We start from the raw sequence: 15,950 nt of genomic DNA on the forward strand, positions 1-15,950 counted from the left end.
GAAGGATACTCCAAAATACTGATCTTACGTAAAATCATGGACTGATTTGTTTGTGATTTACATGATCGCTTACACGGGAAGTAACAGTATCTTTAAGTAAGACTTAATATTACACACACACACACACACACACACACACTGACACCAAACACACACACACACACAAGCACACTTACGCACGCACACACACAAACACACACACACACACACACACACACACACAGTCTCTCTCTCTCTCTCTCACCCTCTCTCTCTCTCTCTCTCTCTCTCTCTCTCTCTCTCCCTCTCTCTCTCTCTCTCCAGGGGCCAGTTTCATAAGATAGCAGTGAACCGACTGACAGTCGATCGACTGCCCAGTCGATGGACTGTGGTTGATCGCCGGGTCACCGAAAAGCGCGTTTCATGAGCGAATCACCGTCACCCGCGGACAACCGCAGTCGACCGACTGTACAGTAATCCGAATGGCCAAGTCGAGGGCTAAATTTAGCAACATTACCACTTCCGTTTGCTCATTCGCACGTGGAAATGGCCGATTTCGAAGAAAAATCAAGTCTCGGCCCGCTCAAAATAACAATGACCGAGACTTTCAGTAATTCCTTCGCGTGACGTCGAACCCTCTTACGCCATAATGTGACGTCTTCAAGACATAACCCTGACTTGTCTCCTGGATTACTGCGTCATGATAGATACATTTCGAAGAACAATCACAAGGTTTGGCTCACAATCCAAACAAGTGTGAGCATTCTGCCATTGACTGTGCGGATAATTACATTTATTTTCGGTTTACCGCAGTAAGCCGAACACAGTGTTGGGGGGAGAGCATCACCGTGTTTGGCCAACTTCCGGTGAGACGACCCGCAGTCGGCCGACTGAAATTTTGTTCGTGAAACCCGATAACGTCGGATTACTGTGGTTCTCTCGGACAACTGCAGTTGGTCGACTGTGTTTCTGGCTTATGAAACTGGCCCCAGTTGCCTCACACAAACCTCTTTTATCGAGTCGTTCAAGTCTGGTTAGATTTAGTAAGTTTAACCAGGTGCCTGTGAATCTACGTGTTAGCGGTGTGCATCTCAGTAGTGATCATGCATGTATCAGCAACAGTTTTCACCGTTACGTCAGAGAAAATACCTGTTGCTAAATTGGGACGGGGAAAAGGTGTCGGTTAACGCAGGATCGGCACAAGTGGGGTTTTTTAACGTCGCTTCTGTTTGTTCGACTATCCGGGAACCGGATTCAGTTTTGTTTCCTTTTTACATTTAGTCAAATTTTGACTAAATGTTTTAACATAGAGGGGGAATCGAGATGAGGGTCGTGGTGCGTGTGTGTGTGTGTGTGTGTGTGTGTGTGTGTGTGTGTGTGTGTGTGTGTGTGTGTGTGTGTGTGTGTGTGTGTAGAGCGATTGAGAGTAAACTACTGGACCGATCTTTATAACATTTTACATGAGAGTTCCTGGGAATGATATCCCTAGATGTTTTTTTCATTTTTTCGATAAATGTCTTTGATGACGTCACATCCGGCTTTTTGTAAAAGTTGAGGCGGCACTGTCACACCTTCATTTTTCAATGAAATTGATTGAAATTTTGGCTAAGCAATTTTCGACGAAGGCCAAACTTTAGTATTGCATTTCAGCTTGGAGGCTTAACAATTAATTGATGACTTTGGTCATTAAAAATCTGAAAATTGTAATTACCCAATTTTTTTTTATAAAACGATCCAAAAACAGTTTCATCTTATTTTTTATCATTTTCTGATTCCAAAAACATATAAATATGCAAGAGGCGAAGCCTTCAAGGCTCACGTAAGAAATCGACAAACAGTAACACAAACTCAATCACTTCGTCACACATACCAGGGTCGGACCAAGTTCGTTTGAGGGGGGGGGGGGGGGGGAGGTTCCAACTGAAGGCAGGGGTCCAAAGTCCACATTTTTTTTCTCTGAGAGGTACGTTGGATGGCCGGGGGGGGGGGGGGGTCCGGAACCCCAGGACCCCCCCCCCCCCCCCCCAGATCCGGCCCTGCATACACACACACACACACAGTAAGCGGCATAGGTGACACTGTGCAAGAAAGCGAGACACTAGATCTAGATCTGAACGGCCGATTTCGAAGAAAAAACTAGTCTCGGCCCGCTCAAAACTAACAATGACCGAGACTTTCAGTAATTCCTTCGCGTGACGTCTAACCCTCTTACGTCATAATGTGACGTCTTCAAATGTTGTGACGTAGTTTCTACCACAGACATACATACATACGCACGCACGCACGCACGCACGCACAGACAGACAAAATTAAGTTAGCATCGCATAGGCTACACTTACGTGAGCCAACAAGCTCTGAAAATTAAAAAAATTGAAAATTATGATTAAATTTAAATTTCCGAAATCGATTTAAAAACAATTTCATCTTATTCCTTGTCGGTTCCTGATTCTAAAAACATATAGATATGACATGTTTTGATTAAAAACAAGATCAGAAAGTTAAAAAGAATAGAGATACAGATAAGCGCTATCCTGCTAAACTCAACCGCTCCTACGCTATACTGACTGGCTTGTCAATTTCACTGCGTTTTTACACGTGTATTGTCTTGGTGAAAAAGTGCAGTGCGTTCAGTTTCATTCCGTGAGTTCGACAACTTGACTAAATGTAGTAATTTCCCACGCGACTTGTCAGTCTGTTTGTCCGCAACGCAGGGACATCCGTGTTAGGGGTATGTTGTGAACACCCTCAATCAATCAATCAATCAATCAATATGAGGCTTATATCGCACGTATTCCGCGCAGGGATTTATTTTTTTATTTTTTTATTGACTCACATGCGAAGCAAAAGTGAGTCTATGTACTCACCCGAGTCGTCCGTCCGTCCGTCCGTCCGTCCGTCCGTCCGTCCGTCCGTCCGTCCGTCCGTCCGTCCGTCCCGGCGTCCGTCCGGAAAACTTTAACGTTGGATATTTCTTGGACACTATTCAGTCTATCAGTACCAAATTTGGCAAGATGGTGTATGATGACAAGGCCCAAAAAAACATACATAGCATCTTGACCTTGCTTCAAGGTCAAGGTCGCAGGGGCCATAAATGTTGTCTAAAAAACAGCTATTTTTCACATTTTTCCCATTTTCTCTGAAGTTTTTGAGATTTAATACCTCACCTATATATGATATATAGGGCAAAGTATGCCCCATCTTTTGATACCAGTTTGGTTTACCTTGCTTCAAGGTCAAGGTCACAGGAGCTCTTCAAAGTTGGATTGTATACATATGTTGAAGTGACCTTGACCCTGAACTATGGAAGATAACTGTTTCAAACTTAAAAATTATGTGGGGCACATGTTATGATTTCATCATGAGACACATTTGGTCACATATGATCAAGGTCAAGGTCACTTTGACCCTTATGAAATGTGACCAAAATAAGGTAGTGAACCACTAAAAGTGACCATATCTCATGGTAGAAAGAGCCAATAAGCACCATTGTACTTCCTATGTCTTGAATTAACAGCTTTGTGTTGCATGACCTTGACCTTGGGTCAAGGTCACATGTATTTTGGTAGGAAAAATGTGTAAAGCAGTTCTTAGTGTATGATGTCATTGCTAGGTTTAGCTGAAGGTCAAGGTCATGTAAAGGTCAAGCATGTGAGTCGTATGGGCTTTGCCCTTCTTGTTTTTATTTTATGCAATTTATATCGCGCACATATTCAAGGCGCAGGGATTTATTTATGCCGTGTGAGATGGAATTTTTTTTACACAATACATCACGCATTCACATCGGCCAGCAGATCGCAGCCATTTCGGCGCATATCCTACTTTTCACGGCCTATTATTCCAAGTCACACGGGTATTTTGGTGGACATTTTTATCTATGCCTGTACAATTTTGCCAGGAAAGACCCTTTTGTCAATCGTGGGATCTTTAACGTGCACACCCCAATGTAGTGTACACGAAGGGACCTCGGTTTTTCGTCTCATCCGAAAGACTAGCACTTGAACCCGGCCACCACCTAGGTTAGGAAAGGGGGGAGAAAATTGCTAACGCCCTGACCCAGGGTCGAACTCGCAACCTCTCGCTTCCAAGCGCAAGTGCGTTACCACTCGGCCACCCACCCTCACCTGCCGTGTCAAGTTGTGTCCCAGCTTGTGTATAACACACGGGGATGTCCGCCACGTGCACGTCAGTTTTGACATCTCGACGTTGCCTGCTTACCACACAGTGAGCTGTAACACTAAGTTTCCTGGACAGGTTTTTTGGCGTGTGTGTGGGGGTGAGTCACGTTTTGTGGGGTTGTTTTTTTTTTGTGGGGGGGGGGGGGGATGTCGATCTTGGCTACAGTTAGGCGGCCGAGCGGGTGTCCAAAATCTCAGACAGACCAACACAGACACAGATATGTAACACAGACAGTCAGACAGACAGACTGACAAACAGACACACATACACACGCACACACACACCGGTACACACACACACACACACACACACACATTCACACAGACAACACACACACATACACACATACACACGCACACACACACCGTGGCATACACACACACACAAGTTGTCGAACTCACGGAAGGACACATTCCCCGTCTATGTTAAAACATTTAGTCAAAATTGACTAAATGTAAAAAAGGAACATAAAACTGCTATGTATCAGTAGTATCAACATCTCGACTTCAAACAGCTTCTGACGGCCGGAAACCTGTCAGATAAGACCCATGCAGACTGACGCGATGACGTAAAAAAGCGATTATTTTATGTCACACAAACACTTATCGTGAGCAGACAGCTTTTTTCACAGTGGAGAGAGAAACAAGTCGCGTAAGGCGAAAATACAACATTTAGTCAAGTAGCTGTCGAACTCACAGAATGAAACTGAACGCAATGCAATTTTTCAGCAAGACCGTATACTCGTAGCATCGTCAGTCCACCGCTCGTGACAAAGGCAGTGAAATTGACAAGAAGAGCGGGGTAGTAGTTGCGCTGAGAAGGATAGCACGCTTTTCTGTACCTCTCTTCGTTTTAACTTTCTGAGCGTGTTTTTAATCCAAACATATCATATCTATATGTTTTTGGAATCAGGAACCGACAAGGAATAAGATGAAAGTGTTTTTAAATCGATTTCGGAAATTTGATTTTGATAATGATTTTTATATGTTTAATTTTCATACCTTGTTTTTAATCCGAATATAACATATTTATATGTTTTTGGAATCAGAAAATGATGAAGAATAAGATGAACGTAAATTTGGATCGTTTCATAAAAAAATAATTTTAATTACAATTTTCAGATTTTTAATGACCAAAGTCATTAATTAATTTTTAAGCCACCAAGCTGAAATGCAATACCAAACCCCGGCCTTCGTCGAAGATTGCTTGGCCAAAATTTCAATCAATTTGATTGAAAAATGAGGGTGTGACAGTGCCGCCTCAACTTTTGAAAAAAGCCGGATATGACGTCATCAAAGACATTTATCGAAAAAATGAAAAAAACGTCCGGGGATGTCATACCCAGGAACTCTCATGTCAAATTTCATAAAGATCGGTCCAGTAGTTTACTCTCAATCGCTCTACACACACACACGCACACACACACACATACACCACACCCTCGTCTCGATTCCCCCCTCTACGTTAAAACATTTAGTCAAAACTTGACTAAATGTAACAAGTCGCGTAAAGCGAAAATACAATATTTAGTCAAGTAGCTGTCGAACTCACAGAATGAAACTGAACGCAACGCAACGCAGCAAGACCGTATACTCGTAGCATCGTCACTCCACCGCCCGTGGCAAAGGCAGTGCCCGTGGAATTGACAAGAAGAGCGGGGTATTCGTTGCGCTGAGAAGGATAGCACGCTTTTCTGTACCTCTCTTCGTTTTAACTTTCTGAGCGTGTTTTTAATCCAAACATATTATATCTATATGTTTTTGGAATCAGGAACCAACAAGGAATAAGATGAAAGTGTTTTTAAATTGATTTCGAAAAAAAAAAATTTATAATAATTTTTATATATTTAATTTTCAGAGCTTGTTTTTAATCCGAATATAACATATTTATATGTTTTTGGAATCAGCAAATGATGGAGAATAAGATAAACGTAAATTTGGATCGTTTTATACATTTTTTTTTTTTTTACAATTTTCAGATTTTTAATGACCAAAGTCATTAATTAGTTTTTAAGCCACCAAGCTGAAATGCAATACCGAAGTCCGGGCTTCGTCGAAGATTACTTGACCAAAATTTCAACCAATTTGGTTGAAAAATGAGGGCGTGACAGTGCCGCCTCAACTTTCACGAAAAGCCGGATATGACGTCATCAAAGACATTTATCAAAAAAATGAAAAAAACGTTCGGGGATTTCATACCCAGGAACTCTCATGTCAAATTTCATAAAGATCGGTCCAGTAGTTTAGTCTGAATCGCTCTACACACACACACACACACACAGACACACAGACACACGCACATACACCACGACCCTCGTTTCGATTCCCCCTTGATGTTAAAATATTTAGTCAAAACTTGACTAAATATAAAAAGACACAGACGGATCCTACATATCAGTCTTCTGGGTCAGTTTGGGGCTGCTCTGTACCATTGTGTTGGAAGACGGCCGCCTGGTCAGGATTGGGTCAGTGTGCCAGCTGATCCGAGTAACCGTTGATAGGAGGAGATAGTGTTCTAGATGATCGAACTTGTAGCTAAGACCTGTACGCGTAGCCTACGCGTAGATATTGCGTCACCCGTGACTCACTTTTTCCCCCAATGTTCCAAATCATACGTTGTTTTGCTCCCGGGCACCAATACTGCACATCTTGGCTAACACGTGACGTAAAAACTAGATTTGATGACGTTACCCGTACACGTTCCCGTACACGTGCTGAAAAGTGCTGCATCTAGATCTTGCTAATGCCGCACTAATAAACCCTTCGGGGCCATCTTTACAGTTAGTAGGTAGAATTTCTTCTTCTTTTCTGGGAGGGGATCCGGGAGGGGGGGGGGGGGATCTCGCAGGGCGGGGGGGCGGGATCTCGCAGGGCGGGGGGGGGGGGGGGGGGGGGTGGCGGGGGTATGGATGTTGTGATGCTTACTGAACAAACCCCTACTGACCGAATCCCCACCAAAAAAAGATATAATACAGAAATGAACTGTGAAGAGGGGCATCTTTTTGGCTCGAATTACTGAAATGTGTAACTGGCCATAGGCCAATGTGGAAAATTAATTCAGAAAGAAACAAGTCGCGTAAGGCGAAATTACTACATTTAGTCAAGCTGTGGAACTCACAGAATTAGAATGAAATTGAACGTAGTCCGCCGCTAGTGCAAAAGGCAGTGAAAGTGACGAGCCTGTTTGGCGCGGCAGCGGTTGCGCTGCGCTTCATAAATATAGCGCGCACGCTTTACTGTACCTCTCTTTGTTTTAACTTTCTGGGCGTGTTTCTAATCCAAACATATCATATCTGTATGTTTTTGGAATCAGGAACAGACAAAGAATAAGATGAAAGTGTTTTTAAATTGATTTCAAAAATTTAATTTTGATCATAATTTTTAATTTGTTTAATTTTTAGAGCTTGTTTTTAATCCAAATATAACATATTTATATGTTTTTGGAATCAGAAAATGATGAAGAATAAGATGAACGTAAATTTGGATCGTTTTATAAAAAAAATAATTTGTTTACAATTTTCAGATTTTTAATGACCAAAGTCATTAATTAATTTTTAAGCCACCAAGCTGAAATGCAATACCGAAGTCCGGCCTTCGTCGAAGATTGCTTGGCCAAAATTTCAATCAATTTGATTGAAAAATGAGTGTGTGACAGTGCCGCCTCAACCTTTACAAAAAGCCGGATATGACGTCATCAAAGACATTTATTGAAAAAATGAAGAAAAAAAAGGCTGGGGATATCATACCCAGGAACTCTCAAGTCAAATTTCATAAAGATCGGTCCAGTAGTTTACTCTGAATCGCTCTAGACACACACACGCACATACATAGTTACATACACACACACACAGACAGACAGACACACACACATACACACACACACACACACACACACACACACACCATGACCCTCGTCTCGATTCCCCCCTCTATGTTAAAACATTTAGTCAAAACTTGACTAAATGTAAAAAGAACGAATTCCAAAAGTGCAGAACATGCAGATTGTGTATTGACGGGTCGATATTATCGATCAGTTATATATTCTGACCACATTCCGCGTCATTCCAAAAGGTTCTCTGTGAAGTCGCTAAAATGGGGTCTGATAACCACCCCCACTACATCCTCACCCGCGCCTCCATTTTACCCCGCCATGTCCCACCTTGATCAAATAAAATGTATACCCCCCTCCTCCTCCAAATGTATGATTTTTTTTTAAATTGGGGGGTGGGGGGGGGGGGGGGATATACAAAGCCAGCGTGACATGGACTGGAACTATGTCCCATATTGCAGCATGGTTTAAAGGCACAGCCGTATGCCTCCCGTAAACCATCACAGATACTGTCAGGCTTTTATCACAATGTAGTCGTCAGTTAGTAATTTCAATGCGACTCGCTGTGAGCAATAGTACGTTATTATGTACCTCTGACTATGCACGGAACAAACGGCTGTGGTTCACAAGAACTCTCGCGATGACTATTGACTGTTCAGAAGAACTGGCGATAGGCATAAACCGTCGTCTGCTACGAGAACCCCGACCTTGCGTGACGGGCCCTGCTTCCGGGCTTTTCTTTTTTCAAACTTTCAAAACTTCGAATTGTACTGATCTTGTCTTGATGAAAAAAGAATTCTTTTATGATTTAAGAATGTTTGTGTAACAAGCTGTCAATTATTTTATCATTTAGATTTTAAAAGTTCGGTCCAGCGCCAAAACGCACCACGGTCCGATTGTCTCTGACACTCTCCGCACAATTAATTCTTTGAAAATTGCTCGCTCTTTACGTAGGGCACCTAGGATGTTCCCGTTTGGTGAGCGTTCAAATGGAAGGGTGTTTGTACTGTGTGTAAAAGCCTGACAGTATCTGTAATGGTTTACGGGAGGCTTACTGTGCCTTTAAGGCAATAGTCGCCAGGTTTGTTTCCTATAAACCATGTGCTTACACACTGCATTTGTTTACGCAGCTTTTTGCGCGTGATACATTCAGCAGTGGTGTGTGTGTGTGTGTGTGTGTGTGTGAAAGAGTGGGTGTGAGTGCGTGCGTGCGTGCGTGCGTGCGTGCGTGCGTGCGTGCGGGCATGTCACAGTCTGTCTGTCTGTCTGTCTGTGTCACGATCGGGTGACAGAGACCAAGAAAGTGTCACTCAGTGGAGTGCCTGTTCTTGGTCGATTATGATAGAAAGCGCCTGTACGTGATATTGGGCTACAGCAGAGTTTGCTGACAGTGCTCAATCAGCACGGATGTTTTGTAGCGCACGAGTTTCACAGTGGGGGTTTTTGCTGTCACAGGGCTGACGGTTTTTCGCTGACAGCGCGCACGGGATTTTCAGGGATTAAGTTTCTCGTGTCTTTTTTCTGCTTGGGAGGCAGAATTGTGTATAGCTGGACTGGTTTTGTGACAAGGTCAGTCACGTGTTATTGGCTAGGTTGTCTGGGAGAGACACAAGGGCGGCGCACTTGACACCCAGCGGCAGAAGGGGAAGGATCTAATACACAGTTTCTAGAGTATGATGGTTTTTTCACCGAATATTGTATTCGGCACTCTAGGGGAGCTTCCACTAGTTTTTCCTGTCTCACTGCCAGTACTTTGCTGAGGACAAGTCGTCAACTTTCCTTCGTCGGCGATGGCTTTCGCATAAGGATTCGACAAGGGGTTCTGGAGGTTTTTGGTCACTGTTGACGAACAGAGGCTGTTCCAGGGAGGAAGCGGATTTTTGCTTCCATGAGAGTACAATCATAGGCTTTTGAGGTAATAAATCATTATTTAACGCTGTTGATGAGTCTGTGTTTGTGGAATGAAGTACTCTCTGTTGTTCTTTCCAGGTTAGCGCATAATTTACTCTCTGTGACGCTAAAATACTAATCTGTATATGGTTTTTGCAGATAGGGAGAGAAGGACGGAAAATGACTGTTTTGTTGTTGTAAAAAGTCCGTTTTGTGCAGGCCCACGTGCTCGATGAGATATTTAAGGATGACATGTTTTAAGGTGGTGGGTGAGGGGTAGCTGACATGTTTAGTGCACCGATGCTTTCTGTTTGCAGCCTTCGTTCGTTCGTTTCGTTTCGTTTTCCTGTGACTGCTGCACGGCTGCCTTTGGCGGGACACTGCTAGCTGCAGACGTTGGAGCTGGGACCTGAGGAAGCTACGCTAACCGGCTAACCAGCAGACCGGCTAACCAGCAGACCGGCTAACCAGCGAACCGGCTAACCAGCAACCCGGCTAACCAGCAACCCGGCTAACCAGCATACCGGCTAACCAGCATACAGAAATAAAGCTAAGTGCACCATGTCTTACGCACCCCGTTGACCACCGTTGTCTTTTCTTATCTGTGATTACCTTGGAGTAGTGACAACGTGGGGTGTGTGACACCTGCATGAACTAGAGCTTTTTTTTTGAACAGAACATTCTCATTTTGACTGTATTTACACGGGTTCAGCGTGTTACTATAATTTTCTATATACTACTGGCATTTTGTCAGTGACCACGGGTTTTTTACGTGTTGAGAACGTAAAAGGAACATATTTTGAGTGAAGGCTCGAGGGAGGTGGCGAGTTTATACATAAACAGGCGTCTGAAACTTATACTTTTGTTGACTCTATTTAATTGTATGACTGCGAGAGTGGATCGTGGTGTGGTTAGTTAATTAGTAGTAATTAACCGGTTCATAATCACCTTAAGTGATATATTGAAACGTGACACATGGGGGCCAAGCCGGGATTTACTCAGTTAATTTCCAACTGATAAAGACCCACCAATTAAGGATAACTAAGAGCAGATAATCTCGTCAGTGCTCGACTTATTTTCTGCTTGGTGCTACCCTTTTTTGTATAGTTTTGATCATATACCACACCTTAAGCGATTCACATCTTGCAGGAAATGTAAATTGTAATTTGTGAGTTATTGTATGCGCTAACTGTGATTACCTCCCTTTCCTTTGTTTGTGAATCTTTGTTGTTGTACGTTCAGAGTTTTCCGTTGCAGAGAGCTGAGCGGGGTTAGCGGATTTGTTATTCGTTTTACTCAGTTTTCTCTACATTGTTGTTTCGTATTCTGTAACAGGTTACATTTCTACCGTCTTGTTTTACTTGGATTTTTCTCCATATTTTGACTTTGTTGGAATTTTGGGGGGGAAGGGTCCGAGGACTTCTGTCCTAACCAAGGCTGTGGGAGACACTCTGTTTCACCGCAAAAAGCAGCCGATAAAGTAGGCCACGGCTGTGGGAAACACTTTGTTTCACCGCAAAAAGCAGCCATAAAGTAGGCTACGCGATTTGTTCCACACCGTTTGGATTTTTCTTCTGCATTTCCTGGTTACTGGATTTTTGTATCCATCGCTTTCATCACCGCGTGTTCTAGCTATAGCTGCGTTAGACTTACTTTTGTAATAAAGCTTTGCTAAAACTAACCATGGCTACAGGGGGATCTCCTACGAAGAGATTAACTTTTGAGACTCCTGGTAGCGAGGAACAGACAGAGCGAGACGCACGCGTTAGAGCGCGTAGTTTGCTTAAGCGCAAGGAGTTAGAACGTAAGGAAGACATAGAGCGACAGACGAGGAAAGAAGAGCTTGACAGACAAGAACGACAGGCCGAACGTGAGAGACAGGAACGACAAGACGAACGTGACAGACAAGAACGGAAAGAGAAAGATGAACGAGACAGACAAGAAAGGGAACGACAGGCCGAACGACAGGCCGAACGTGACCGACAGGACAAGAAAGAGAAAGACGAACTTGATAGACAAGAAAGAGAACGACAGGCCGAACGTGACCGTCAGGATAAGAAAGACGAGCTTGAGAGACAGGAACGACAGGCCGAACGACAGGCCGAACGTGACAGACAGGAACGGAAAGAGAAAGAGCAGGCGGATCGCGATCTCCAACTAGAACTAGCTAGGCTACAGGCCGAGAAAGGTACGCTTACTCAGGCTAGCGCGCCGACGTTTGTTGCCGACCGTACGAGACTGCCGACGTTCGACGATGACAAGGACGAGCTCGACGACTTTTTACGCCGGTTTGAGCGCATTGCATCTGACCAGAAGTGGGAAGAGGCCACGTGGGCTAGCCGCCTTAGCACCTGCTTGAAAGGACGCGCATTGCAGCTCTACAACGCTTTGGATGACGACGAGGCGAGAGACTATCAGGCACTTAAGAAGGCGTTACTCCAGCGCTTCAACCTGACTGCTGAAGCCTACAGACGACGTCTGCGAAACAGCAAGAGACTGAGCGGCGAGCTGAGCCATCAGTTTGTGGCACGCCTTAATCTCTACCTGCGGCGCTGGGTGGAGATGGCCGAGAAGAACTGGACCGTCGACGACCTTGCCGACCTCATTGTCATGGAGCAACTGATGTCCAGCCTGCGACCTGAGGTGGTGACCTTCGTGCAGGAGCACCAGCCAAAGACTACTCAGGAGGCAGCCGACTGGATCAGAGTACACGAGGACGCCCAAGCGATCTCCGGCAAATCTTCAGGCTCACGGCCGGGAAAATCGGGAAATTCAGGTTCTTCAGGACCCAAGGACGGGAAGGACGATCAGGGACACAAAGGATCAAGTTCCAGAACTGACATCCAGTGTTATTACTGCAACAAGCGGGGCCACGTGAAGAAGGACTGCCACAGGAGACAGGCTGACCAGAAGGGCGTACACTTTGTTGGCAGTGAGGAGCTAAGGGACGTCACGAGCTCATGCACAATTCCACAACTCTGCGTTCCGTGCTCTAGGAAGCATTTCCAGCCCCACTGCAACGTCTACGTTAACGGAGTGAAGGGCGAAGGTCTGCGGGACACAGGGGCGGACATGATAGTGGTTCGGGCGAGTCTAGTTCCAGCTATGGCCTACACAGGAGACAGCATCAGAGTGAGAATGGCCGAGGCATCTCACGCTTACGACTTGAACACGGCAGTGATCAAGGTCGTAACACCGTTGTTCACGGGGACCATTGTGGCCGTCGTCATGGACGATCCTCCATGCGACCTGCTCATCGGAAACCGGGTTCAGTTTGTGGACGGCGTCACCAGGGAGGTTCCCGTTTATCGGTCTCCCGACGTCATTTCAGTGCTCACGCGGGCACAGGCGGAGCGAGAGGATAAACCTCTCAAACCCCTACCTGCTGCACGAGCTGCCCTGGGGAACGTGACCCCCGCGCTCCTCGCGAAGGCTCAGGCATCTGATCCGACACTAGCGACTCCTCGGGAGCACGCGAAGTCGGGGAAGGTGAAGCTGAGCGGGAAGCATGGGAGGTCAAGGTTCCTCAGGGACAAGAAGTTGCTCTACCGTGAGTTCAGCAACCAAGAAGGTACATTCAAACAGGTTGTCGTGCCTCGCGAGTTTCGCGAGGGTGTCATGGCAACGGCACACGACTCGATTCTGGGAGGTCATCTTGGTACCAAGAAGACCACGGATCGTGTCTGGCGCCACTTTTACTGGCCAGGCATCTGCACGGATGTCCGACGTTTCTGTGCGTCCTGCGATAAGTGCCAGAAGGTGGTTGCCAAAGGAAGGGTGAGGAAGGTCCCCTTAGAGAAGATGCCGCTCATCGACGAACCCTTTCGTCGGGTGGCAGTGGACATCATCGGGCCCATCTTGCCTGCGTCTGAGGACGGAAACAGATACATTTTGACCATGGTGGACTACGCTACTCGATACCCAGAGGCGATCCCTCTGAAATCGATTGAAGCCACGCGAGTAGCTGAGGCTCTGGTTACTATGTGGTCCCGGCTGGGAATTCCATCAGAGGTACTCACCGACAGAGGCACGCAGTTCACGGGAGGAGTGATGGCGGAGGCAGCACGACTGCTATCACTGGAGCAGCATTTCACCACTCCTTACCATGCTCAGTGCAACGGACTGGTGGAAAGGTTCAATGGCACCTTGAAGACCATGCTGAGGAAACTAGCTCAGGAGAAACCACGCACGTGGGACAGGTACATCCCAGCATTGCTTTTCGCATACCGCGAGGTTCCTCAGGAGAGCTTGGGCTTTTCCCCATTTGAGTTGTTGTACGGCAGACAGGTACGCGGTCCCATGGCTATCCTGCGTCAGGCTTGGACGGACGAAGAAGCTGACGAGGAGGTGCAGACGACAGCGACCTACATCGTAGAACTCAGGAACAGGATTGAAGAGACCTGCAAACTGGCTCAAGAGAACCTGGGAAGAGCAGCACAGCGTTACGCGCGAGGATTCGACCGCAAGGCACGGCCGCGCAGCTTCAAGATTGGAGAACGGGTGTTGCTACTTTTACCTGTCAAACACAACAAGCTACAACTGCAGTGGCAAGGACCTTTTGAGGTGACAGCGAAAGTGGGCCAGAACGACTACAGGATCGTCATGCACGGGAAAGCACGCCTGTACCACGCCAACCTGCTGCGCGCCTACATAGAGAGGACAGCCTACGGGGAGAAGAACAAAGACCAGAAGAACGAAGACAAGAAGACAGAGAAGGTTGCAGTCATCAGGGGTGAAACTAGGGGTTGCTCGTTCTTGAGGACGACCTTTCTGTCTGGAAACAGACCATCAACCTCTGCAATATCTTCAGGTTGCAAGGTTGGCAAACGCCAGACTTATGCGCTGGGCGTTGATTCTCCAACCGTACCAATTCACGGTACGCGTCATTCCGGGCGCCAACAATGTTGGAGCTGACTTTCTCTCTCGGGCTGTAGAGGAGAACATGACTGTGAGCGAAACCGAGGTTTCGTCTTGAAGAGGGGAGGTGTGTCACGATCGGGTGACAGAGACCAAGAAAGTGTCACTCAGTGGAGTGCCTGTTCTTGGTCGATTATGATAGAAAGCGCCTGTACGTGATATTGGGCTACAGCAGAGTTTGCTGACAGTGCTCAATCAGCACGGATGTTTTGTAGCGCACGAGTTTCACAGTGGGGGTTTTTGCTGTCACAGGGCTGACGGTTTTTCGCTGACAGCGCGCACGGGATTTTCAGGGATTAAGTTTCTCGTGTCTTTTTTCTGCTTGGGAGGCAGAATTGTGTATAGCTGGACTGGTTTTGTGACAAGGTCAGTCACGTGTTATTGGCTAGGTTGTCTGGGAGAGACACAAGGGCGGCGCACTTGACACCCAGCGGCAGAAGGGGAAGGATCTAATACACAGTTTCTAGAGTATGATGGTTTTTTCACCGAATATTGTATTCGGCACTCTAGGGGAGCTTCCACTAGTTTTTCCTGTCTCACTGCCAGTACTTTGCTGAGGACAAGTCGTCAACTTTCCTTCGTCGGCGATGGCTTTCGCATAAGGATTCGACAAGGGGTTCTGGAGGTTTTTGGTCACTGTTGACGAACAGAGGCTGTTCCAGGGAGGAAGCGGATTTTTGCTTCCATGAGAGTACAATCATAGGCTTTTGAGGTAATAAATCATTATTTAACGCTGTTGATGAGTCTGTGTTTGTGGAATGAAGTACTCTCTGTTGTTCTTTCCAGGTTAGCGCATAATTTACTCTCTGTGACGCTAAAATACTAATCTGTATATGGTTTTTGCAGATAGGGAGAGAAGGACGGAAAATGACTGTTTTGTTGTTGTAAAAAGTCCGTTTTGTGCAGGCCCACGTGCTCGATGAGATATTTAAGGATGACATGTTTTAAGGTGGTGGGTGAGGGGTAGCTGACATGTTTAGTGCACCGATGCTTTCTGTTTGCAGCCTTCGTTTCGTTTCGTTTCGTTTCGTTTTCCTGTAACTGCTGCACGGCTGCCTTTGGCGGGACACTGCTAGCTGCAGACGTTGGAGCTGGGACCTGAGGAAGCTACGCTAACCGGCTAACCAGCAGACCGGCTAACCAGCAGACTGGCTAACCAG

This window comes from Littorina saxatilis, linkage group LG3, assembly GCF_037325665.1.
Source record: "Littorina saxatilis isolate snail1 linkage group LG3, US_GU_Lsax_2.0, whole genome shotgun sequence".
NCBI classification, from domain to species: Eukaryota; Metazoa; Mollusca; class Gastropoda; order Littorinimorpha; family Littorinidae; genus Littorina; species Littorina saxatilis.